At 40.3% G+C, this 26,961-nt stretch overlaps 1 long non-coding RNA gene across 1 annotated transcript; it reads right to left on the bottom strand.

Annotated features, from left to right (window-relative positions):
- Window positions 1–1,969: 1,969 nt before the first annotated feature.
- LOC143441142 (uncharacterized) lies at window positions 1,970–6,964 on the bottom strand. The gene is made up of 3 exons (XR_013108365.1): window positions 6,873–6,964; window positions 3,718–3,826; window positions 1,970–2,108 (listed from the first exon to the last, which is right to left on the bottom strand). It is a non-coding gene; the product is annotated as an uncharacterized LOC143441142 (long non-coding RNA).
- Between the last annotated feature and the right edge of the window lie 19,997 nt (window positions 6,965–26,961).

Raw genomic sequence — 26,961 nt, 5'->3', positions numbered from 1 at the left:
AATCACATCTGGATATATGACATGAAATTGGAAGTAAAATCATCTAGGGAGACACAGGAAACTAGTTGGGGGGGGAGATGAGAAAGGGAGAGGAGGGAGCATGGGGAATTTTTCCATATACAATAAATACTTGTACAAAAATGTAAAAATAAATTTAAATTGTCTCAAAGTAGGACACAAGATAAAAAGATGGTATGATGATAAAGGTCACAAGTCATAAAAGTCATACCTTCAAATAAAATGACATTTGTAGATCTTGTTTACATAGTATATAACTATATATTTATATACTACCCAAAAAGATAAATCTTTAGAAATGTAAAAACAATATAATTATAGTTGGGAAATTTTAAAGTGTTTATTTTTCGCTTGGGTTCTAGCTCAGTTGTAGAGTACTTATCTAACATGAATGATGCCTTGAATTTGATCCCCTGCACCATAAATCAATAAATCACACAATGAAATAGTTCTAATATGGATCAATAACAATAAGTATAAATAAGAAAAAAATTAAATAGTATACTAAACAAAGTCATAACACTGTAAGTGGAGATGCTTCAAATACCTTACAACCTTCTTTTCCCCTTCAAGTCTAGGGAACATTTACAAAATCAATTATGTACTGGTTGAAAAAAAAAAAGCCAATAGCAAAATTAGAAATGTTTGCCAGCCGCTTTAATCCAATAAAATTTAACAAATAATAAACATAGTCAAGAAATTCTAGCTACATAGAAGCTAGGACCTGCATTCCTAAGTTACCCTTGGAAATGGAAGTGGCCACCAAATGTGTGGAGACCCACGTGACATGAACAGAGTCCTCTTTGGTGAGGCACCCTGCACTTCTGTCCATCATTCATGTTAGGCATAACTGTTATACAGCTCTGATATTGCTGCTGTGTACACGGGGTTGACATCTGACTGTTCATTTGAATCACTGATTTATTCTGTAGTAAGTAAACCAATAATTTAACAACAAATTAAGTTGCAACAAATTAAGTTGCCCAATATAAAGAAGTCATATCACTAGCTTATTTTTATTTTTCAGATGTGTAGTTTAAAATTGGTTTGTGCATTAAGGTAATCATATACACTCACACTAGAGTTAGTTACTTGAGACATTTTGGATACAGCACACCACCACAGTATTGTTTTTATTTGTGATTTCCTACTTGCCCAACTTAATAGAAAATATTTCCTTGCCATACGGGCTGTGGGCTCGTTCCCTTGGTGAGTGACTTTCTTTCCACAAAGACCCAGATCCCACTTTTCTCAAAGGCTCTGGCAGCTTGGACTTGGACATCACTTCCTGATGCTGGAGAACGAAAAGCAGTCAGGACCTCCATGTAGTGTGTGCCCTGGGTTCTGCCTTTCTGAACATGCCTGCAGCTATCTACAGTGCTCTCAGCGGGGGTCACACAGGAGCCTTCTTACTGGCTAACGAGGCATTAGTGGGGATGTAGAAATGATGACTATTTCAGGTTCAAATGTATGTTCCAAATCCCCAGACAATACCATTAATATACTTGCCTCAAATGGAGGATGCCGATTATCAACAAGGAAAGCAATAATAGTAGTAAGTTTAAATGCTATGGAAGACACGAAACAGGGTAGACCAATCAGAAACCAGTCAGGAAACTGGTCCAATAAGCAGCCAACCAGAGTCTAAGGTGGGGAATTAGCTACAGCAAAGTCAGAAATATTTGTAGAGAAACTAGGTGGTAAGGAGGCTTCCCGGAGATACAGCCATTGCTGTTTCAGAATAAGGGAAATAAATGGGGTCGTGGAAGCCCAGAAGCCAATGTCATTCTGAAGATGCTAGGAAATGTGGGATAGAAAATGTGGACATTTCCGATGCCACCCAAAAGGGAACAACTTGTTCGGGTTCCCTCTATTTCTCACCACCACCACCACCACCACCACCACCCCAGGCCACCCGCACCCCATCCCTGACCCATCTACCCCTTCAAACTCTGCCTCCTCGGGGTAATAGATCTATCACTGGCCAAACTTAACCAGAAGCCAATCAGTCGAGAAAACCCGGAAGTATTAATTTGCATGAATCTGTCTCTTCAGTGCAGAGAAAAGCAGAGGAAGGGTGAAGTCAGGGTCTGAAACAAAACAGACAAAATCCAGCTCAGTCTGACTGACACTTGATCTTGCAGGTGATGGGTGGGGACCTCTTCAGAGAGCACGGTTAGGAAAGATGTGTAAGGAGACGTCACTCGACCAGACACCTGAATGGAATGAACTGAGTCAGCGGACAGCTGAGAAACCAGGGCAGAGGGAAGAGCTAGCACAACACCTTGGGAAGGAAACTGGCTGGGCCTGTTCAAGGAGGAGCCGTGGAGGCCGGGTGGGTTGAGTGTGCAGCACGGAAACAGCACCGAAGGAGTTCTCTTAGATGGGACTGTCCCAAGGTGAGGGCCAGCTACCACACACACTCAGAAACCTTGAGTTTGAGCTAAAGGCAATGGGAAATCACACACTGTTCTTTGTGATCAAGTAGTGGAAAGTGAGTATTTTGGATTCCATTCATTTTGAAGATACAAGTATCTTTCCGCACTGGGCATGCTCATGTTCTGTGAGTGTCTGTAACCTTTTGCCTCCCAACCCTGCCTCTTTGGAGCCCTTCCAGTCCCATCACAGAGCCAACGTGCTGGCCAATCCTCAAGCATATGCTCGCCTTCGGCAATGGGGAGTCAGCTAAGAGTCGGTCCGTTCATCAACCACCTCTTGTCAATTCTATGCTGATTCTTACTACTAATCACTAAGTATCACTAAGTACTCTACATTAGCCTGGGCTCCAATCCTCCTTATGAAAAAAAGGTGAGGCCAGTTTAAGAGACGGCTCCTTATAGATGGTCAAAAGCTTGCGCAGCAGTATCTTTGACCCTCCTTTCTTAGCCCCTCCCTGGGAAGCTCTGTTACAATTCTGGCCCTGGGTGCCTCGCACAGGATCACCTAATTGTCTAGTCCTACAGATTTGAGTCCCAAAACGTATGAATCTCAGAGATTTTGGTGGAGCTGGACAGTTGGAAAGGCAGGGTGATAGAACTGTTGTGTAATTGCCTGGGCTCCCTCCCACGTGTCACCAGGGCTGGGGAGAGGTCCGGAATATTCTGAAGTAGGGAAAGAAACCATGGAGGAAAATGAAGGAATTTTCATCATGGTTACCACAGCAAGCAGGGGTCATTCATCCTGTTTCTCTACCAGAAGTTAACTGGACTAAAAACAGAGGCAAGTTTCATGTGTCACGGAATATTATGTGTGTGGTTTTCATGCATGTTGATCAATATTAAAACTCACTCTCAAGACATGTTCCAAAAAGAAATGGCCCCTGGATCCCTGGTCCCCAATATCTTCTCCTAAGTGAAGTATGTCACATCCACTGTTCCCAAGGTCTTTTCTAGAGGTGAGTGGAAACGCAGGTATCACCAGTATTTAAGAGAGGCTGAGAAAGAAGCCAGAAAAAACAAAGAAGCAAGAGCCAAAAGATGCCCTCCCAAAGAATAAAACTTATACAGAGACAGGAAGAAGCCCAGCCCACAGCACACCATGGTCCTAAAAGACAGACAGACAGACAGACAGACAGACAAAGAAAAAAACATATAGAAAAATATCCCAAATCAGATTACCACATCATCCATCACCAAAACTAGAAGCTAGGAAACAATGAAGCCATTTCTTCAAAGTGCTCAGGGAAAAGTGATCCCCTACCTGGAGTAGATGGCAGGCCTGAGGGTCATCCGGCTTTACAGGAACTCGTCATGGGTCAGCAACAGCAATCCGTACTTTCCACAGAGCACTGGGACTGAATCACTGATCCCTATACAGATAGCAAAGTCAACAGAAACCAGGCCAGTATTAGCCAAAGGAACAAGATGTTAAACAGGGAAGAAAATACCAGATGCGCTCTATGACTCAACTGTATCCAAAGACCTCATTCCCAGCAACAGAGCAGTGACTTTTGACCCAGGTTGAACCATGAGACAATTCTCTCGGGAACATGGGTGAGACTGAGGTAAAGGTATCTAACAGGACTGATTCTCCTCTTCCTGGGAAAACAGGAAGTTGAAAAATAATATTTGAAAGATCTGTGGGGTTTTGTGGTTTCATATGAATTTTGGGATTTTTTTCCTAGTTCTGAAAACAATGTCACTGGAATTTTTATGGGAATTACATTGTATCTGCAGACTGCTTTTTACAGCATTAGATCTGTCAATCCAGGAGCATAGAAGCTTTCGATTATCTGGTGTCTTCTTCAATTTCTTTTTTCAATATTTTAAATTTCCCCTATGGAGATCTTTCAGCTCGTTGGCTATGTTTATTCCTAGATATTTTAATCTTTTAAAATTACTGTGAATGGACTAGTTTTTCCTACTTCCTTTCTCAACAAACACTGGTTATTACATGTTGATCCTGTGTCCTACAACTTTACAGGAAGTGTTTATGGGCACTAAAATTTTCCAGTGGTTTCTGTGGGATCTCTTAAGTGAAGAATGCCACCTGTAAATAGTGATACTTGAACTTCTCCCTTTCAAATCTTCTCAACTGAATGGCTTTTTCTTTCCATATTGCTCTAGCTAAGACTTTCAGGTAAGAACTTTTTAATAGAAGCAAGTAGCACAGAAAATAGTCCCAAGAACTGGCAAGTGGAATTACATCAGACGGAAAAGCTTCTCCCCAGCAAAGAAGCTACTGACAAAGTAAACAGCCTACACAATGGAAGAAAACCTTTGCCAGCTAGGTCTCAGAAAATTAGCTAATGTCTTTAATATATAAAGAACTAAACTCCAAAAAGAAAAAAAAAAAAATCAAAACCTTGCCAATCAATAAATGGGCAATGCATTGAACAGATGGTTCTCAGAAGGAAAAGTAAAAATAGCCACAAAATATTTCACTAGTGTCCAACATTCTTAACCACAAATCAAATTACTTTATAATTCCATCTTGCCTAAGTCAGAAGGACTATTGTGGAAAAAGCAAACGGTGAGGCTCGTGAAATGGCCTTGTGGGTAAAGGCATTTGACAACAAGGTTCAGCACCTGAGCTCAGTCTCTAGCATTCGCATGATACAGAGGGGGAGAACTGAATCCTGCAAGCTGTCCTGTGACTTCTACATGTACACTGTGAATCATGCTAACACATGCACACACACACGCACACATACACATATGCACAAGCATGCACACACAAACTGTATTGGCCTGCTTTATGTATCAATTTATGTCAAATGACACAAGCTAGAGTCATCAGAGAGGAGGGAGTCTCAGTTAAGAAAATGCTTCCATAAGATCCAGCTGTAAGACATTCTCTTAATTAGTGACCAATGTGGAAAGACTGATCCCATCGTGGGTGGGGCCATCCCTGGGCTCGTGGTCTGGGTTCTATAAGAAAGTAGAAGAGCAAGCCATGGGAAGCAAGCTAGTAAGCATCGCCTCTCCATGGCCTCTACAAAAGACCCTGCCTCCAGGTCCTTGCCCTGTTTGAGTTCCTCTCCCAACTTCCTTTGGACCCTTACCTCCCCAACTTACACACACACACACACACACACACACACACCACACGACAATGAATGCTGGCTAAGATATCAGGGATGGGATAACTTCTATCTTCTGTTGGTAGGCAGGAATATGAACTGGTTTGACCTCTTTGGAAATCAATGTGAAAGTTTCACAATAAAACTAAAAATACAACTGCTATATGACCCAATTATAACACTCCTGGGTGTAAAGCAAAACTTTATAGATTATTGAAGAGATACTTACATATACATACTTATTGTTGCTCTATTCATACTGGCAAGGAAATGGAACTAATCACAATGCCCATCAACATGGCTAAGTAATGAAATTATGATAAACACACACACACAATGTAATTGTAGTCTATTGTAAAGAAAATTAATTTATGAAATTTTGAGAAAAAGATGGATGAAAACATAATAAACTATCATATTTTATAAAGTAACTCCAGTTCAGAAAACCCAACAGCATATGTGTTCTCTCATGTGAGAAGCTCAACCATCATTTAATCTTTATACATATGGAAGTGGATGCTTACAGAGGCTGGAAAACTACCAAGGTTCCCATGAAGAGAGAGAAAGGAGGCTTTGAGGGAGAGGTGCGGAGATGCCCATAGAACACCTGGAGTGGAAGGCAGAACACTACAGGCAGGCAGGCACAAGCGGGGATGGAAGGCAGGGGGATGGGGAGAGGAGCCGACAGGGAGGGAATCATTCCAAGTACATAAACACGAGAATATCATAAGGACATCTGTTGCTGTGTATGTTGATTACAAAATAAAATAAAACTAGGGTTGCTGAGATGGCCTGGTGGGTAAAGCTGCCTACTGCCAAGCCTGAAGTTAGGATTGATCCCCAAGACCGACATGACTGCAACAGAAGTGACTCTGGGAGGTTATCCTCAGACCTCATGTGCGCTTTATGGCAGGAGATCATCACCGCACACAATCACATGTGCATACAACATAAATGAACAAAAGATGGATTAAATTTTAAAAATAGGTGAATAATTGTATTCTAGACAAAGGGAGAATCCAATCTGCCCTAAAGAGTGAGGACGGTGGGATGGTAGCCAAGATGGAGTCTGTCTTAGGCAACTTCTCAGAGGAGCTTCCTGAAGACACATTGCTATAGAGGCCATTGCCTTATTTTACCCCAATTATATCAGAGCTGCTGCATGTGTGTGTGTGTGTGTCTGAGAATCAATCACTGAAGAACAATGAACACAAATTTAGGGCAAAATCAAAGAGTATACCAAAGCAAAAAATCATTTAGCCAGAAAACATATTAAGAAAAGCAACCATATAAAAAGACAGGGCAGTTTAAAGCCCTTCAATAGATCTCTTACCATCAGCAGGTGCCTCCCTACAAAACTTGATCACTGTGGGGCAGGAACTGAGGGAAAAAAAAGTGGCACTGAGGTCAAAGCTGGTATCTTTGCAAACTTTGATTTATTTTCTGCCACCATAATGCTGTCCTTCTGGCTAGCACAAAGGCTATGGAGCTGGAGGAACACAGAGCCAGCCCACAAGGAGCACGAACAGCATCTGTGGGCAGCTGGGCAGGCACCAGCCTTCCAAGTTTTCTTACTTATTCTTACACAAACAATACTAATACCACAACTTCTGGGCAAGAGAAAAGCTTCAGTTTGGTTAGCTGGGTTGCCCTTCCTTTCCTTCTTGGCTTCCTGGCTTGGTGATCTGCATTTAGTCCAGTCTATACCTGCTGTGTAATTAACTACACAGCATCTTTCAGTTAGGCCTTTCTTATTGTGACTATTACTGTCTAAATACAGCTATGCATGAATTTCAACCAGAGAGATTTTGCCTTGTCTTCCTAGATCTCCTAGACCCACTGTTTCAACATTAGAAGGCACAAGCAGTTCTGCATTCACACAGGTTTTGTCCTGGTGTTGGCTCATCACTATGCCCAACTGCCCTGCTGACTCAGCCAAGAATGAGGAGAGCAGTACGGTGAGTATAATTCCATCATATGCCCACTATGTACATGAGATTGCTGCAATAGGGATGAGTATTTTAAACAGTTCTCCATCGAAAACAAGCCCACTTCATTTGCAAATAGTTAATTTAGACTATTAGTTTCGGAAATGCTAGTAACAACAAATTAAGAGAACTAAATAGTGTCACTTAAGGACTACATAGGCACTCAAAAAACCAGGGTGATATGAAGGGTGTATCTAAACTTATTCTGCTAAAAAATTACCATTGGGGTAATTTTCAGGTAGGGGAAGACAGTCTCATCTAGTTGTCTTCAAACCATTATGTAGCTGAGGATAACCCTGGACTCCTCATTCTCCTGCCTCCAATCCCCAGTGCTTAGATTATAGATAGAAACCACAAAGCTTGGTTCCTAAAACCTTACCTGATTTTGCTCCAGATGACAATATCCAGGCATACACTTGGACACTTTTCTGAGTGTATATCTTCTTATTAAAAGTTAGTTTTGGAATCATAACTTAGAAAGCAAAGATAATTAATTGGCTTTTTAAATATCAATTAAAACATAATTACATCATTCCTCCCCTACCTTAAATAGCCCTCCCACTCCCTCCACAATTCACAGGGATTCTTGTTCTTTAATCATTGTTGTTACATATGCATATACATAAAAAATAAATACAATCTGCTGAGTTAGTTTAATGTCACATATATATTTTATATATGTACATTGCATATATATATATATACATATAAATCTTGTATATGTACATATACATACTCACACATATATGTATACATACACACATACACCCACATATGTATAGACTGACAACATGGCATTGGATAACTAATCAGAGACTCATACCTGGAAAGGCCAAATTGCCCGTCTCTCAGCAGTTGTTGATGGCTTATAGCGCTTTACCTAGGGTGGGGTCCAGTGAGCTTTCCCCACTCATGTTGGAATATCAACCCTCATTGAAATTCACTTTTCATTTGTTGCATAAGGTTGCTTTATCTGTCTTAAAAATCAATATATTCATCATTTGGTGATTTGTAAAGTGTGTGTGTGTGTGTGTGTGTGTGTGTGTGTAAGCATGTGTACATGTATGCACACACATATGAGCTACATACTATATATACATATGTATGTCAACTATTTATGCAAAAAAATCCTAAAATAGAACATTGGAGCCACCCAATAATGGCTGCCTATCGCTGAAATGACTCATTAAATACGCCCTTCTCCACTCTCTCTTCTGTCTCAATCTGCTCAATTTATTCCCAGGACATAAGGAGAGTGAATAAATTATGTAAAAATGTATTGGAAAATTTAATGCAACCCTGCTAATCATCTTGTGTCAGGCTAACAGTTTTATCAATTACTTCATAGGCTTCTTCCAGTTGTACTTTCTACCTCCTGTCTCAGTTCACTTGTTCAAGTCTTCCTCTGTGATTCATGAGTTAGTGAATCAGTTATGGCAAACAGAAAACTTCCTTTCTAGCTCTTTCCCAGAGCCCTGCCTCATTAGGAGAAGGTAAGGGGTGACATTAATGTTGACAGAAGAAACAGCAATTTGGAAAATGAGACAGTAGAGAAAGATACCCACTCTTCCCAGATAGTAAAAATACTTCCTGAAGTGGAGGAGTCGGGCATTAGCCTCTTATGCAGAATACAGGGAGTGTCAGAGCCTTACAGAAGACCAGCCACTTGAGGTTATATACAGAAGTCAGATGTGGGCTGTTTCTCTTCCAAAGGAGTGCATACCTAAGTTCCAAGTGCAATGTTCAAATAACAAGAGCTGCTGGTACAAGAGCTACCTCGAACAAGATAGTGTGACCTGCTCACCAGTATTTTTGTGCACAGAAACACAGAAAGCAGATGTCTACAACACCACCTCGATCCCTGGTGTAGTTAAGGTCCTGGGTTAGTTCCGTGGGTCTGCTGTTTTAAAGAATCATACACAGATTGTCTCAGAACAGCTGGTTGTTCTTGTCTCTCGGTTTTGGAGACAAAGGTGGAAGGTTTAGGTGTCCACAGGACCTTATTTACCACAGGAGGCTTATCTACCACTTTCATCTGCTAGTAACACTGGCGATCTTTGATGTATCAGTTAATGTCTATCCCTATCAGCATATGGCTATGTTTTCTCCTTGTGACCCACCCTCTTATTATAAAAACAATACTCACAGGAAATTAGGACCCCAGGATCCTCTGCTGTAACTTCACCTTAAGTAGATGTGTATTCAATGATGTATTTCTAAGTAAGGTTACGTTTTGTGCAACTGCACATGGGGATTTCAACACATCTTCTAGGAGCCAACAATTCAACTCATAATAGGCCTCAACATCTTGACCTAATTCTAAAGTGACAAGGAGTCCTTGGATTTCCTGTGATGAACTTTCTTCCAAACTGGTCAGGCTGGGACTGGAATGTCCTTAAGCTAATGGACGGGTCAAGAGCACACTTGAGTTCATAGCCTGAAAGTCAGGAGCACTGTGTTTTCTTCAGATGGTTAATATGTATGCAAGGTACTCGGCCTTTGAAGTCTGCTGTTGATGATAGCCTGGCATTCCTCCACACACGCTCCCTAGCCTCGTTCTGTTGTTTGTGTTAGCACAGTAGAAGTAGCTGTCAAATTGAAAATAAATGAATAATAAGAGTGTATCATGGAGGATTCCAACAACAAACATATAATTTACTGGAAGTTTTTCAATAGAGCCTGAATTCACAAAAGAGATTTATTTTTAAAAGTCTGTCTGTGTGTGTGTGTGTGTGTGTGTAACATCAGTCTAAGGCACATAAATCTCTGTTCATAATATTTCTCTTCGTGTGCTTCCAAAATACTGATTTAAAATAAAATGGTTGATTTGATTTCTAAACCTGATGCTATGCAAAGAGACAGCTCAGTTTCCCTCCTTTTTACAACTTTGAGACTTACTTTGCACATGATTTATTGGGTGTTATTTTCCTCCTCCAGAAAACAGATCACTGGGGAGCTGCAATCTCTCCAGAAATTCTATATGCAGGTACAACATTTAGAACTCATTTGATTAAAATCATTCCTTAGAACAGTGGCTTTTTGAAAAGGTTAATTTTCTTCTAATGTAGTCAGATTTCTAAATCAGAATACCAGTGCTCCTGTAGCTATATTTATTTCAGAAATGTCAACCAAAAATTCAGACACTCGTAACTAACCAAGAAAATAATAGTTACAGAGCCCATATCACACTTGAGCTTTAGCAAAAGGAAGACTTTGTGTATTATAGAGAACCATTTTTAATGGGGCTTGGATTAACTGACATAATATATTTAGTGACCTTGTTTCATGGCTAAAAATAGGCAAACTTTCCCCTCTGCCTTTCTCATCTTTTTTGAGGAAAAGGCCTAAGGATAAAGTCATGTGTTTGCATTGTTGAGTTTGAGTCTCCCACAGAGGTCATTTAAAGCTTTTTCATAGAGCCTGGATTCACAAAAGAGATTTATTTTAGGAGTGTGTGTGTGTGTGTGTGTGTGTGTGTGTGTTCACACTAGTCTAAGGCACATAGAGCTCCAGATCTCTTTCCACACGAAATCTCATCACTTTGATGATTGTGTAGAACTCCAGCTGCTGAGAGATCATTCAAGGTTATTAATCTACCTTTAAAAGTGTGCCTTTGTTGTTTGTGTTGTTGAAATCATAAAACTTTCAAACAAAAAAAAATAGAAATTATGGTTCACTAGTATATATGAGTTTAAAATTTCATTTATACCTAATCCATACCGTCCTACTACTATTGTCCACAAGTGTGGAGGCATTATTTAGGACTCAAATATTTTGGAATCACAGAACAATAAATGCAAGGTGTTCATTTATTCCATTCTTTCTATTTAAAATGGAGTTCTTAAATCATCTTTAGCTACTAACATTAGAAGGTTTCCTGGGCCTATGTATGTGTTTCTTTTGAGTGTGCCAAGTTTGAGGGCGGGGGACAGTCTCAGAAAGTACAGTTTGGGTATCTTTGCCTAATTCCCCACCTCCCAAATGTCCACTGGGCAAGGAATTAGAATCAAATAAAACTCTACAAGCATTAGACCTTCTAATAAGCACTGGAAGCAAGGCTGTTGGCTCAATCTTAGTTCCATTTGGTTAAAAAACATGAAAAGAGTTGAAAGGGGACATAGTTGGTGATCTCAAGGGAGAAGAGAAGATTTTATGCAAACTTAGAAAGTTTTCCACAAGAACTAAGTGGTTGCATTAGTGTTTCTCACTATGGCCATCAATTCCTTCATCACAGAGACTTCAGAGCCAAGCTGGAAACACTTCTTGGGTCAAATCTCATTCTTGGCAGTGCTTGTGAACTTGATAAAGCACCATAAACCATAAAACCCCAATGAATATCTAAGTTACAAAGAAGGCGGTGGTACATAGCATGTTATTCCTACTGCGAGGAGGAATTAAGAACAATCTGAACTTAGAATTTTTTTTCTTTTTCTTCCTTCCTTTTTTGGGGGGTTGGGGGTGGAGGTAGTAAGGTGGGGGAGGTCTGAACCACCATCACACTTTTCTAAACCAGGCATTCTGGCCACAACCAGATAAGCGTGTTCAAAGTAAGATTGTGGGGGCTGGTAGGATTGTTCAGTGGACAAAAACAACCACAACACCAGCCTGATGACCTGAGTTCAGCCTCAGAATCTACATTAAAGATGGGGAAAGGGAGCTGGTTCCACTGAGCTGTTCTTCATCTCCATGCACACCCGCACATGTACATGTTCCATACAACACTAATAAATAACAAATAAAATATGATTCTCAAGATTGATTTTTAAACTTGACCTAGGACTGGCCATCTATTTAACAAACGGGTAATATACGAGCTCTTGGGTAATATTCTAGATGTTGGACAGACCTAGATGAAAAGAGAAACCTGTATTCAAAACACTTGAAATTTAGCATAATTTGCTAGTAAAAAGGAGTTAGGTACAGGTAACTATGTCATGGGTGAACCTGAAGGCAAGCTACATGAGGGAAATGATTAACATAGATGATTACACATATTGTATCATTGCAGGCACATGAAGTGTCCACAGAGGCAGATTTGTAAACTGGAAAGCAGACTGCTGAGGAGTATGACAGAGGCAGAGAAGAGCGGCAAAGGTCAGCTAATGACCTGGCTTTGTTTGGAGATGAGAAAATGAAGTATGGTGATTACAAACTGAAACAAACGGTTTTCAACTACTGAACTGGACAATCAAGCAGATAAACATAGGTATACAATTCAGTCCCAAAAATTACGCTAAAAAATTAGTAATGATAAACGTATTCTCAGAATGGTAAAATAAAATAACTTTTAAAAGGTTTAAAGGCATGCTTAGTCTGTGTTGAACGTGCTGAGGAAAAAAACCAGGGTGCACCGACAAGGTAAATCACGTGAGGTTAGACCGCTAGATAATAACCTGTAGCTGGGGATCCCAGAATGCCTCGCTGTGGTTCATTCAAACCTGAATTCTCCACAATGGTGTAATGCAATGCTTCAGAAATAATCTAACAGTGGAATTTCCCAAGTAAAATGAGAAGGTTTGAATCCATCCTTTTATCTCCCGCCATCCCCAAAAGTAAAGTTAAATGTTTCCAAAAGCTTGGTTACAAAGACAGAGAAAAGACAAGCGGAATGAGGCCCACAATTCACAGCACTGACTAGTGACAACAGCCAGCCAGAAGCTAAGGAAACAGGCTCAAATTATTGATGAACAATCGTTCTAAAATAGAGCTCTACAGCCATCCAAGACTCCACTGAAGTTTGAGGCTAAAAAAAGATGTCTCAAAAGTCCCTTTCCAGGAAGCTAGCAAAGGATGTCCTCAAAATAACAGAAAACAAAAATAAACGAGTAACCAAGAAAGAGGAAAACATGGGGCCCAGCTTCACGGAAGATAACGATTTCCCATGAAGATAATCAGTCAGGAAACTCAGCTTCCAGCAGAGATGGGAAGATAAGAAGGAGGTCAGGGAGCTTCTGGGAGTGGAGGCGTGGTCAGGATCAAACTAAAGTTTATTTAATGTGGTCATCCATGCCGAGAAGCTTTTATGCAGGTTTTTTAGTTAAAAGCTGAATCACTAATATTTTTTAAAACGTTGTAATTATTAATTACTAAACTAACAGCTATATAAGAAAGGAGTTACAACTTGAATATACAACAAATTATAAATAGTGAACAGTATTCATATGAATGTAGCAATATAACATCAGAGTATTTACTCAAAATCAGGATATAATTATCATGGTTATTTTTTGAGAATTTCTTATATTCGTATGGTATTTACATCATTTTCTTTTTCCTCTCCTCCCTACAACTACTCCATGTCCTCACTCACTCTTAAATTCATGATTTCTTATTCTTTAATTATAATTGTTATATATGTATGTATCCATATATGTAATATATTGTTACATATTTGGTATATGTAACACCACATAATTTTACAAACACCACATGGCGAGATCATTTAGTGTTGCTTGTATGTGTTTAGGCTGACCTCTTGGGACTAGCTGGCCTACCAGGGGCTCTTCCCTGGAGAAGACCGATTCTTTTTCTCTTAGCAACCACTAATCATCTGCAGATCTTCTTCCAGGGGTGAAGGCTTTTGAGAATTTCCCCATTCATGTTGACCTGTCAACTGGTGTTGTCATTATGCAGACTTCCTGGTGACAGCTTTCCTGTCGTATATAGAAGATATTATCTTGAAGCAGGTATAATCTGGAATCCTCTATTTATAAAGAGGCACAGTGTGCTGTAGAGTCCTCTGTCTTAATTCAGAAAAGAATGAACCACAACCAGAAGGAAACAGAAGGTATGCAGCATTACTATGTCATAACTATTACTGTGTCATGTCTGTCACACTACAGATGTTCCATCCACAAACTAAACAATATCTTTCTTAGCAAGTCTACTTTCTTAGCATGCATTCTCTGATACTGAAAATAACATCACGTTTCAGAGACAGAGTTAATTGACTTAACTAGAGTTTATACACTGAGCAGTGGTAGATCTACACAACAGCAACAATTAACACAGAATCTTGAATCTAGTTGCAGAATTAGAGTCTGACTCATTGATAATAGGAATACTTTCTGAATGGAGAAGAAAGGAGCTTAATAAGCAGGACTATTGTTGAGAATTCCTGGGTGCCGCTCCTTTGCCATAACTAGAAGGCACTATCATCCCACCCCTAACCCTTGGCTCTCCCAATCTTCCCTTCCTCTCTTCCATGGTGTACCCTGAGCCTCCCCAGCAAGGAGGCGCTGACATTCTAACTCTCAAGTCCTTCAGGCACTTAGTCAATAGTAGCAGAAATGTAATACAGACAGAAACAGAAAGATGATAAAAAGAGGAATGGAAACTTGGTGAATTACTACATATACAACTGAAAAGAAGGGAAGATACTAATAATAGTAGCATCTTTTCAATGTTTATCATGGTGCCAGGATAGAAGTGTTAAGTCCTTTCCATACAAACAGTACTTATTAAATCTATTGAGGTAGACTTTATTATCAACCCTGCCATCCCCTTCCTAGTTCAAGAAACTAAGACATTATAAAATACCTTGCCCAGACTTCCACAACAAAAAAGATTAGATCCAAAATTTGAACCTAACTGATTTCTTCCATGGATTGTAAAACCACAGGGAGACTGGATATTCAAGAGGAACAGTGGTCTATGTATACAGAATAGGTTTTATGTGATATGATGACTAATCTTGGTTGTCAACTTGACTACATCTGAAATCAGCTAAAGCACATAGGTGGGCATGTCTATGAGAAATTTTCCTTGATTGGATCATTTGAAAGACCAGTCCTAAATCTATACTACACCTTTTGGGGGAAGCCCACATAAAAGGACATGGAAGAAAGAAGCTTTTTGAATGCTTGACTTTATTCTCACTGGAAGGTTAAACTATCTTAATACTAAAGCATTAGAACGTTCTTCTTTGGGATTTCAATATAGACTGAATACCAACAGCTCTCTAGGAACCCTCTGGCACTCCACCACCAGATTGGAACTGCTGAGTTATCCAGTTTGGAGGACTGAACGTCTACCTGATTCTTGGCCTTTCTAACTTGGAGACAGCCTTGTTGGGCTACCAGAACCATAGCCTATAAGCCAGTATACTAAGTCCTATATACATAAGGATATTATATTAATAGATAGATAGATAGATAGATAGATAGATAGATAGATAGATAGATAGATAGAGACAGACAGACAGACAGACAGACAGACAGAGACAGAGATGACAGAGAAAGGCATAATGCATTCTAAGAGGTTTAGATAACCCTGGATAATACACATGAGTTGAAACACTTATATACAGAGTTTTCACCATTATGATACAAGCATTAATTGGAGAATGAATGAATACAGGGCCCAGAAGAAAGCCTTAGGTTAATAGTCTACAGAATAAAAATGGAATCATCAAAAAACACAATGTTGAAAAGTTAGAGAGAGTTCTGTGCTCTATACACAGCTGTTCTTTAAGGAAAAAAGATATTCAACTACATCTAAAGCCCCAGAAATAATGGGCTACTGAGAAAATGACACAGGCTAGTAAAACACACACACACACAGAGAGAGAGAGAGAGATAGAGAGAGAGAGAGAGAGAGAGAGAGAGAGAGAGAGAGAGACCCATTCTAGTATATTTTACCTGATAAGGAATTTTGACAGAAAAGGGTACCTGTGTAGATGCCACAGCTTGAGAAGGCAATGGAGTGAAGCAATATTATACTCCTGAGTAGGGAAAAAAAAAAACAGATATAGTTGAAGGTAGACAATAGATGTTTTCATGACATTAATCTTAACTGTAAAGACTGTACAACAAAACACTGAGGAAATCTATTATCTTTATCTCTGTAAATAAACTAGACAGACAGATACTATTCCTTCTTTTTATCCAGCATGCAACCAGACAAAATGCCTTCTTCCTTCTTAACACTGCTCAACAACTGAGAGCTCCCTCTGCCTTGCCACTCATCTATGGGAAAGACTATAGTCAACAGGGTGCCTGGTGCCTGGAACGTACAGAATGAGTAGGTGGTTCTTCCAGAATGGGTTCAATGCCAAAATGCTTCCTCCTGGGATTACAGCAAGGTCAGTAGCGGTGAGCTGGAGTAGAGAGGAATCAACAGGAATGGTGGAGAGCCAGCCATTTCCCAGAACTTTCAGTGGCTACTCACATCATCAGTTGGCAGATCTCAGACAGACTCAAGACCTAGTGATTCTGAGGTGGTAGTCTGTCTTTCTGCAGCAGGAAAGGGACTGTCTTAAATGGTAAACAGCCCTGCTACCGATGCCAAGCATTTCTATTAAACCAGCTGGAACAAAAGACAGTAGCCCGGGTCAGCCTGAGGAGCTCCTGGGTGCTCAGAGAGTGCTTCCTGAGCCACAGGACCTCCTCCACACTTGACAGCCAGGTAAAAGGCAAAGCGAATTTGCATTTCTCCTTGGTCAAATCTAGAACTGAAGTCATGTGGGAAAATCAATCTCTTACTCTCAGTCCGCAGCATATTTGCAGAAGTGAGACTAGAATCGAGTATTCTTGTCTCCCCTGCTAGAGGTTTTCTCATTAGCTGTGCTAATGGTCTGCCTGTCTAATGAATGAACACCCCCACACACACACACACACACACCCACACACACAATGCTACCAATTTGGCTATTTGACATTTATTGTATTTTCAATTTGAATCAGAAATTCCTAATATGGAGTTAAGTCCTTAGGCAATAAGTTTGTCCTTTCTAACCATGGTGAGTAAAACCCCCTCCCATCCCTTTAATGCCCAAGGCTAACAATTAATTTTCCATCTTTATGTCCATATCGAATCTGCCAGAAAGAAAAAATAAAGACCATTCTCCCTGGAACTCAAAATTCAAAAGCTAAAAAAACATCTTAAGAACTAATCTCTATGCCCTATTCTTCTGCTGGCAGGTTAAAAACTGAATTTGCATAAATCCATAGCAGTCAGTCTCTCTCTTATTTGTAAGGCTAAAAGAGGCCTTAAAAAGATGGAGAGTGAGAAGTTTTTCCTTGCTGAAGGAGAGAGAGCTGCTCTTGCTCTTACAAAGCCATAAGAAATGAAGCAACAATGGGAAAATGGAGTCCTTTAACTAGGGTCTAAAAGAAGCAAACTGTAAATCAAACTAAGACTTTATAGGGAATAAAAGAAGGTGAAGCTGTCCACTGCATATGGATGGATGCTTCTAAATCTTAGAGGAAGGAGCAAGAGAAAAGGAGGCTAAAACTCACAAGATAGTTTATTGGGGTTTATGCTGGTTTACTGATTCTGGCTCAGGCCACAGACCCCTCTGAACTTCCATTCACTTCTTCTACCAGCTTCCTGGACTCCATGTAATAAATCCTGGCATGATAGGTAAATGCCCACACAGCCTGCCACTGGTCTCTCTGCTCCTTTATTGATGTTATGTCATGCCTTGCTCAATATTTTAACATCATCCATGGGTACATCAAAAACTATACTTATTTTCAATTTTTTTTTTTAATTCTTATTATATGTGTATGGCATGCATGTCTATCCACATTGTGTGTGCCTAGTGCCCTTGAAGGTCAGAAGAGAACATCACTTCTTCCAGAACTGGAATTAGAGGTGGTTATAGGCTGCTGTTTTGTGTTAAGAATCAAGCCTGGTTCCCTGGAAGCTCAGCCAGTGCTCTTATCCACTGACCCAGATCTTTGGCCTCTTGCTACCAGTTCTCCACAGCTGTACTTATTTTCCTTCCAAAAGACATTCCTATTTCTGTGCTCTCATTCTTTGGTGACTACTCTGAGTTACAGAACTTCCTTTTAGCCAGTTAGCATCCAAATCCTGCCCCATATATGTCTGTCTTTCCCTCATATTCAAGCAGTTCCCAAGTCAGTACTTTGTCTGGTATACGTCAAAATTCTATAAGATACCCCCAATCCCACACTAGGCAAGCAAGTAAGCAGAGAAGGCATCACCCACGCCTGCTAGTAGGTTGTTAGACAAGTAAGATCTAGTGGAGATATAGTTGCTGGTGACTGAAGTTTGGCCTGTTGACAAGTACGAGGTCTGGGCCCCAGAGCTATCCAGGTATCAACCCAACAATCTGTACGGATGTGTAGGAGATGGGTAAGAGTTTAGTCTTCAGGTGTCTGATGAATTAGATGTCTCTTTTTTTTTCCCCCAAGCAAGTAAAAGTTGGAAAGAGTCACATGGTTGGTCACATTTCATGGTTGATTTATTGACAGGTGACAAGGCTGAGAATGGCATAGAGATAACACCTCATCAAGGGTTGGGGAGAAGAGCTCTAAAACAACATAGGTCTCAAAATGACCAAGTCTCTGAACAGTTAGCACTGAAAGAAACTCAGGACCAGGGATGGAGACAGGAGGTTGGTGGTGAGGACTGCAGTATGCACCAGGACAATAGGGCCTAAGCTATTCTTTAGCTTGAATCTTTAGCGCTCAGTGCGTATTTGCCAGCTACCGTCTATGAGTCATCACAGTGGGAATTGGCAAAGAGTACAAATGTAAGTATGCTACTCTGTAAGCGCTAAATCCAAGTTTAGATGAGATTCAGAAGTGCCCAGGGGAGCGGACGATCAGCCCTACCCCATGGATATGGGAAAGAAGGCTACGTTGAAGAGATACAGCACAACCGGATTCTAGAAGTGTGAGTCAGCCCAGCAATGTGGAAGAGACATTTCAGAAGTGTGCCAAAGGTCCTAAGTGTGAGTGCGGCCTATCCAGAGAACTTCACAATGATCCTACGTGCTTCACTTTAAGCATGGGAGCTGAGATGTTGATGCCAGATCACGTGTAGATGGTTGAGTATTCCCAGTCTCAGGCTGGAGTGGCCCTACACATTCAAGCAGGACTGGGTTTGAAGATCAAATTCAGGCAATCTGGGGAGGAATGTGAGATATGCTTAAGACACATGAGGTTTAGTACCCAGCCCCAGTTTCCTATCAGTTATCCAGGGCACAGTTGTAATTCACACTGTCCAAACCTCTGAGTTTATCTAGATTGACGCAATAGCTTTCAAACCAGTTTCTCCAGTTAGACACCTCCACTTCCTTCCAATCTGTTGAGTTTTTGTTTTTGTTTTTTTTTTTTTTTTGTCTCCTGTAAGCACCACTGTGAGCATGCCATTTTTCAGAGAAGCATCCTTTTACTAGTGTGAACAGACCCAAATCAAACATCTCATGGGTATTTTATATTTCAGGTACTGGTGAAAAAAAAAAAAAAAAAAAAAAAAAAAAAAAAAAAAAAACCAATGAGAAAGTCACAAAAAGGTTGCAAAGACCTTAGCAGTGACAAGGGAGAGGTAGAGGGATGTATAATTGTGTTGCCTAAGGCACAGAATGTCTAGCCCTGGCTGTCTTCTGATTTCCTGAACTATAGTCTTTCTAAGTCCTTTGTTAGTGTAAACACAAAACCAAGGAGCCAGCATTACTATGGATAGTGTCTTTATAGTGTCTGACACATGGTGTCCTCTATGGCACTGACTTGTTCTTGAGGACTTAGGTCTATGCTTTCTAAATTTAATGGGTAGTTACTAACATGACTTTTCTATGAACACGTAGTTCATAGAATAATGAATACATCATTTGTTCATCTGTGTAGGTAATTAGTTGCTGTTATACAGGTAGACATGAAGTACATTTTGCTTATACATTTTGCAAACATACAAAAACACCCTGTGGAAAAAAAGCTAAGGGAAAAAAAGGTAGCCAAAGGAGGAAGCCATTGCTTTTTCTATGTCAGCTTTTAAAGCCTGGAAATAACAGGTCTCAGCCTGTTTATAACAGCCTGACAAAACGAAAGTGGTGGCCGGAAGTGTAACTACAAAGTGTAATTTGATAGCATCATTGTCGCGGACAGAAACAAACTGCTTCTAATCTCACCTCTTTTTAAGCCTCACATTTAATAATGGGCTCACTTGCACTAACACTAACATGCAACACTACTTCCCGTCATGCACTGCTACGTAGGCACACATAGGTCATAAACCTAAGGAGTACATCTACCTTACAGGGAGGATAGTCTGATGGTGGCTGGTGCTTAAGATACAAACAGCTGCAAAATATTTTTCTAAATGATGATCAATATGACTAGGAATTACTGAAAGATTGACATTTTCTCCCTTAGATAACAAGTATTTAGGATGTTATCCATGAGCTAAAATTTTATGACACAGCCATCTTCATATGCAAAAACCATTGGAGCACATGAGTAATATTGTGGGGAAGGCTATTTATACTTTTGATTAACAAAATGAATTTTTTTTTCCGGAGAACTTTTTTCTAAACTTGCCAAGTAAGAACTGATTATGTGTATCATTGGATCTTTCCCCAAGGGTAAAGTGCCTGAGAGTTGCCATGGGAGGGCCCCAGTTGGTCTGTGGGAGAAAGAATATGATAATCACCAGGCCATTTCACTGGGCTTTGTCAATATTTGTTTTATTTCCCAAAGCTACAGGAGTTCCTATTAACAGCTCAATTATACACAAAGCTAATCAACATTTTCTACCGGAAATACTGTGCTGGCATTCATAACCTACTTTTAGGATGAAAGATAGGCTCATAAAAGAAAAGAATTCATTAGCCTGTTTTAGGAATTTGAAGTTGCGGTAAATTATTATATGTGCTTGGTACACAGGCCTCCACCATAAATCAGTGGTTCTTAACCTTTCTAATGTTGTGACCCTTTAATACAGGTCCTTGTGTTGTGATGACCCCCAAGCCATAAAATTATCCTGTTACTACTTCATAACTGTAGTTTTGTTACTGTTATGAATCATAATGTAACTAACTGATATGCAGGATATCTGATACGTGACCTCTGTGGGGGTCGCGACCCACAGGTTGAGAACTACTGCCATAAATGGTCATTGCAACATGTGATTTTTCAGCACCAAAAAAAAAAAAAAAAAAAAAAAAAAAAAAAAAGCTTTCTTCCCATCCCAACTTCACTGTTTATCCATCCACTCTCATGAATACTATCCTTTTCACAGTTATGCTTATGGAAGCAACAGAGAAGAGAACTTAGACGGGTAGGAAATCAGGGTTCAAATGCAAGTTTCTTACCAGGGAAATCATTGGTTCCTGAGGCTTTCGGTTGTTATAGTAACAGAAAGCAAGCCTTTGAATGAATGGGACTAAAAAGATAATAGGGCAGGAAGGAAGGTGGAAGTGAAAGACCAACATTGCTGTGGATACTTGTGATACTCACTCAGAGAGACTCCAAACTGCCAGGGAGCTTGTGAGGAGCAGAGTCCTGAGGCTAGGACCTAGCTCAGACACCGGGTGCTTGCCTAGCATATGCAAAGCTATGGGTTTGCCTAGCATATGCAAAGCTATGGGTTTGATCCTCAGTACTCCATAAACTGGGTGTGATGGCTCCCATCCCAGCAGGCAAGAGGAAGAGGTGGGAGAATTCAAGCCCATCCTTGGTTACATAGCAGTAAGGATGCATTAAACATTTAACACCCCCATCCCCTACCCTGAATCCCCTTTCTGGGGATTTCTGCACCACAGGTTAAAATCTCAGAAGGGCAACACTAGGGTTAGAGGTGGTACCCAAGTATAAACTCTGGCAAGAGTGTGTGAGTTCAGAGCCCTGACAGCTGGATGCAGCCTGTGCTAAGGGTGAGTGGGAGGCTAGGGGACCAGGACAGTGAAGCCTAGGTGTCTTTCATGGAATGCTGTTTTCTCTAGTCATGACAGTTGCTGTGTTGAAATCACAACAGCTGAGGAGACCCTCAGAAGATTCCACCCGCTGACATTCCCTCATAAAATGGAGGGAGGGATCACCAGGTGCAAGAAATAGGGGAGGAGGCAGGACACAAAGGGCTATGAGGGGCTGAGGAATGTTTGTCTTGGTATATTATTCGATTTATATGCATTCAGTAAGAATGGAGTTCATATACTGCTATTAGTGCTTTCATGAAGAAGATTTTCAAACTCAAAGAAACACCCTATTTTGCCCTTAATGGCCTTGTTCACACACATTGACTTGGACAAGAACACACTGAGAAACATAAAACCATGAACTATGTACTACGCAGTCTTGGATGTTTATCCAGCATCTACCATGCCTTCCTACCACCATTTACCTGGTCAACTGAGCAGCCCTTGAACTTATGGAGGTCAATCATTATTTTAATTATCTTAACATTTAAACTCTTGGCCCAATCAGGCTTTAGGTTTTGGTTTCATTTTTTTTTTAATGTTCGTTGTACGAAAATACAAAATGCAAAATTTTATAAAGATGCCCTGTTGGTTTTAGTTGTCAACTTGGCACGATCCACAGCCATTTAAGAGGAAAGTCTCAGTTGAAGAATTGGCTAAATCAGACTGGCCTGTGAATGAAGGCCAATTATTAATTGATACAGGGGGCCCAACCCATTGTGGCTGCACATGCCTAGACAGGTGATCCTAGACTGTGTAAGGAAGGTAGCTAAGCCAGAATCCGTAGGTGAGAAAGTCACAGAGAAAGCCAGCGAACAGTGTCCTTACATGGTTTCTGCTTCAAGTTCCTGCTCGAGATCCTGATCCAATTTCCCTCAATGATGGAGTGTGACCTGGAGTTATAAGCCAACTAAACTCTTTCTTCCCGCAAGGTACCTTTGGTGAGAGCATCTTATCACAGCAACAGAAAGAAACTGGAGCAGAAGGCCAGGAAGGGATTGCTGGCTTATACACAAAGCTGATACTGGGCTATGGGCTGGTAAACTGCTTCTCATCTATTTTCAGTGAGTAGAATAATATTTGCAGCTCAACCACACATCTAAGCATGATCAGAAGGATAACTTCTGATTATTAAAGTATTATTTCTCAGTATTACTAAAGTTAAGTAACTTGAGTGCTGGGTTTCATGATACTTCGTCTGTATCCTTTGGTTGGTTCCTTTTCCATTTTTTTTTTTTTAAAGAAGCCAAAACGTGAGTTTAGATAAATTTGTGGATCTATGAGACCACATGTATATGGCCTTGCTTCTTAGTTGAGAATATTGCTCACTGAACAAGAGCAAGCTTACTCAGAAGCATCAATGTGGGATTCAAAGGATGGTGGCCTAGAAGTGATACGATTTGGGTCTTAGTCACTGCACAGAATTCAGTAGCTGGGTGAGGTGACATTCCAAACATCACTTTCATCTCTGAGCTTCAACTTCCTCATCTGAAGACAGGGTTGACTAGATGGCCTCTCAGGAAACTAATCTTAAGCTTCTGTGTGCACTAGTGTTGCTGATAACACTAAATGTGGTGAGAGGCAAACCATGGAGGATCTCAAACATGCACTTGGAGCTTCTGGAACAAACACAAACCACACTCACACAAACCCAAGCTTTTTGCAGGTAGGATGCATTTATCTAACCCGCTCCCTGGAAGATGATGCACACAAATGTAGAAGACACAAAGCTGTGGCCAACATGTCTCCTCCAGCCTTCCTCATGTACCACTCAAGATCACCTACAAGGAGAGCAGAGGCCTGGGTCCAACCACCTGCTCATTCTCATTGTACCGAGTGTGAATGGAGACATTACCTGTATACTTGCAGAGACTATGAGAATGCTTACCCAGGCACTGGTTTAGCACTTAGTGCTCTGGACATGCTGTTCGATTACCACAGATGATCATTCTAGAAAGTTTTTTAGATTTTTGTGCTTTGAGCTATGCTTTATCGTCTACCTATACGAGATCTCTATATGCTAAGTTGGTATGCGGGATGTTGAACTGCACTGTTTTCTTTGCCAATATAATGAAAGAGATTTTTGAGAACACTAATGTAACTGAACATACACAATTACCTGAGAGCTAAAACCATCAACTGTCTTGAATGGGATTGCCTTTGATCGATGGATATATTTCTAAATTGATTCTTCTAATGTAGTACTGGTCACATAAGTAAATAATAACAGCACACAGCCATCAGTACTGGACTCAGATAAGCTTATACTTATGTACTAGGAGAAAACAAGTTTATGCATGTCATTCTTTGTCTCCACGGGAAGTTAATAATTACTTTCAGGATATTTAATTAAGAAAAGCAAAATTCAAATTTACCAGGAAATCAAGCAAGCTCCGATTTCTCTCTTAGATCCACTGAGAACTATGATCAAATGGAGGGTTAGAGAGGAAATACCCTGTTGGCAGAGTATATGTGAAAACACATCTATACACACATCCCTAAATCACATGTATGAAAAGATAATTGGAATTTTCATCAAGGGAATAGATAGATGTTAATGGTAAATATGTGTTTAATTCTCAAACATTATGAAATTGTATTTTTCAAACGAATTTGGATTCTTCTTTAGAGTCTTTTCAGCCTTTCCTGCTATACCTTAGAACAAAACAACAACAAACAAACAAAAACCAGGAGAATTTGGAAAGCCAAACTAATGAAAGCAAACAAACTGGCTCACTATCTCCTCTGGATAATGCAACAATTAACTGATGTCAAGATCTGAATTAAGGTTATCTGCCTCTCTCTGACTCACCATATGGTCAGTGGGTTTAACCTACTCAGGCTGCGTTAGGGGCATCTCTCTCCAATGGTCAACCAGCTCCAATAACTGTGTATGGGACAAATCGCTTACTACAGGTTCTGGCACAGCTTTTAATTTTACCCAGAGACACTTGGTCAAACCTTGGTTTCCAAATCACAGCAATCTTCCAATTTTCAGGAGTCCTCACTTTCTGCTTCTTGTGCCCTCATCCTTTGATTTGTCCTTGCATGGGAAGTCTTGATGTAGGAAGAACTTTTGCTGTCCATCACTCATTCTTAGCGGCAGATTCTCCTATACAACTTAGCTAGAACATTCCTTATAGCCATATGTGTGCATGTAAGTGTAGAAGGCAGAAGTCCATGTCTGGTATCTTCAGATACCATTATTCTTCTCCTTAATTTCTGGGATGTAATGCCTCACTGAACCTGGAGCTTACCTGACCAGCTAGGCCAATAGAAAAGTGAGATTCCACGGATCCTTCTGTCCCTTCCCTTGTCCCCAGTACAGTTTCACATACCCATCAATCACCAAATCCAGCTTCACAGGGTTGCTAGGAATCAAATTTGGGTCTTCACATTTGTTCCACACACTCTTTCCAAATGAAGTCATCTCCCCAGCTCCTCCTTAAAGTCCTTTAAAGCAAACCTTGTGTCAAGTACAGTGAAGAGGTCTCAAGAAAGCAAAGTGAGCACACCCATGTATTCAGCACTAGACCAAGAAGCAGAAGCTGAGCACAGCCTGGTCATCCCAGGGGCTAACTGAAGGAATACTACTTTCAGTACCCCAATGACAACGACAGTAGTTCTGCTTGTTTGACATTTACATGAATGAATGTGTGTGTTGTGGGAAGCGCACTCTTCCCATTGAAAGCTCTAGCTCAACATTGTGCTTCTGAGACTCATTTGCATTCGTTTTTATTGCTAATTGCATTTATGTTGTACCATTTTGAAACACAGCCGAGATTATCTATCCAGCTTACTTTTGATGGACATTTAGTGTATTTCTACTCTGGTGCCATTATAAATTGTGTGCTATGTGACATAATCTTGTACATATTTTTGTGATGAACCTATTAATAGATTTCTGTTACAAATGAAGCCAGGATTTCCCAATCAACCTTAATAGAAACTTTCAAGGGATTCTGGAAGACAGTCATAACCCACCTTCACCCTCATACGCAGTTTTTCCTCAGCCTCATCTGGGTGTATAATAGCTATCGTTATGGTTTTAATCTGCATCCCCTATAGTTCAATGAAATTGAGGGCTTTCCCATAGATTACAGCAAGTTAGATGCAGTACCTCCATAAATGTACATGTTTTCTATTTGGGTTCCCTGAACCTTTGCTTTAGAATCTATATTCTCACAAGAAACTCCACTTGCTTCTATTCTGTATGTGTGTTGCTCGATGCAATTTATTGAGGAATCGAGGGCATTTGCTACTAAACTCATGAAGAAAATGAGCTTTAATTTTCTGTCCCTATAACTCTCTTGGAGGCTTTCATGGCAAGGTTATATAGGCTCCATGCAGCAGTCTGAGCAGTGTCCCTGCTTTGTATGCTGGAAGAATTTATACAGTTTGATGTTGGTATTGCTTCCTCCTCAAATGCGCAGAATAACCTAGCAATGGAGTCTTAAAGTTATCTCCATGGAAAGGTTTTAAACAGTCGGTTCAATTTCTTATAAAATAAAAAGGTTCTTCTTAACAAAATTGTTAACTTTCCACTCCAGAAATTCCCCTTCCACTCCAGGAAGGAGTTCTGTTTCTTAGTTCTGTTTCTATTGTTGGGATGATAAAACACCAGGACTGTGGCGGTTGGAATAAGAATGGCCACCATAGGCTCATATATTCACATGCTTAGTCACCAAGGAGAGGCACTATTTGAAAGGATTAGAAAGATTAGTAGGTGTGGCCTTTTTGGAGGAAGTGTGGGCTTTCCTGTGGGTGGGCTT

Source organism: Arvicanthis niloticus, chromosome 2 (genome assembly GCF_011762505.2).
Source record: "Arvicanthis niloticus isolate mArvNil1 chromosome 2, mArvNil1.pat.X, whole genome shotgun sequence".
NCBI lineage: Eukaryota > Metazoa > Chordata > Mammalia > Rodentia > Muridae > Arvicanthis > Arvicanthis niloticus.
The sequence above is the reverse complement of the archived record's forward strand: the minus strand, read 5'-3'. Positions and strand labels throughout refer to the sequence as shown.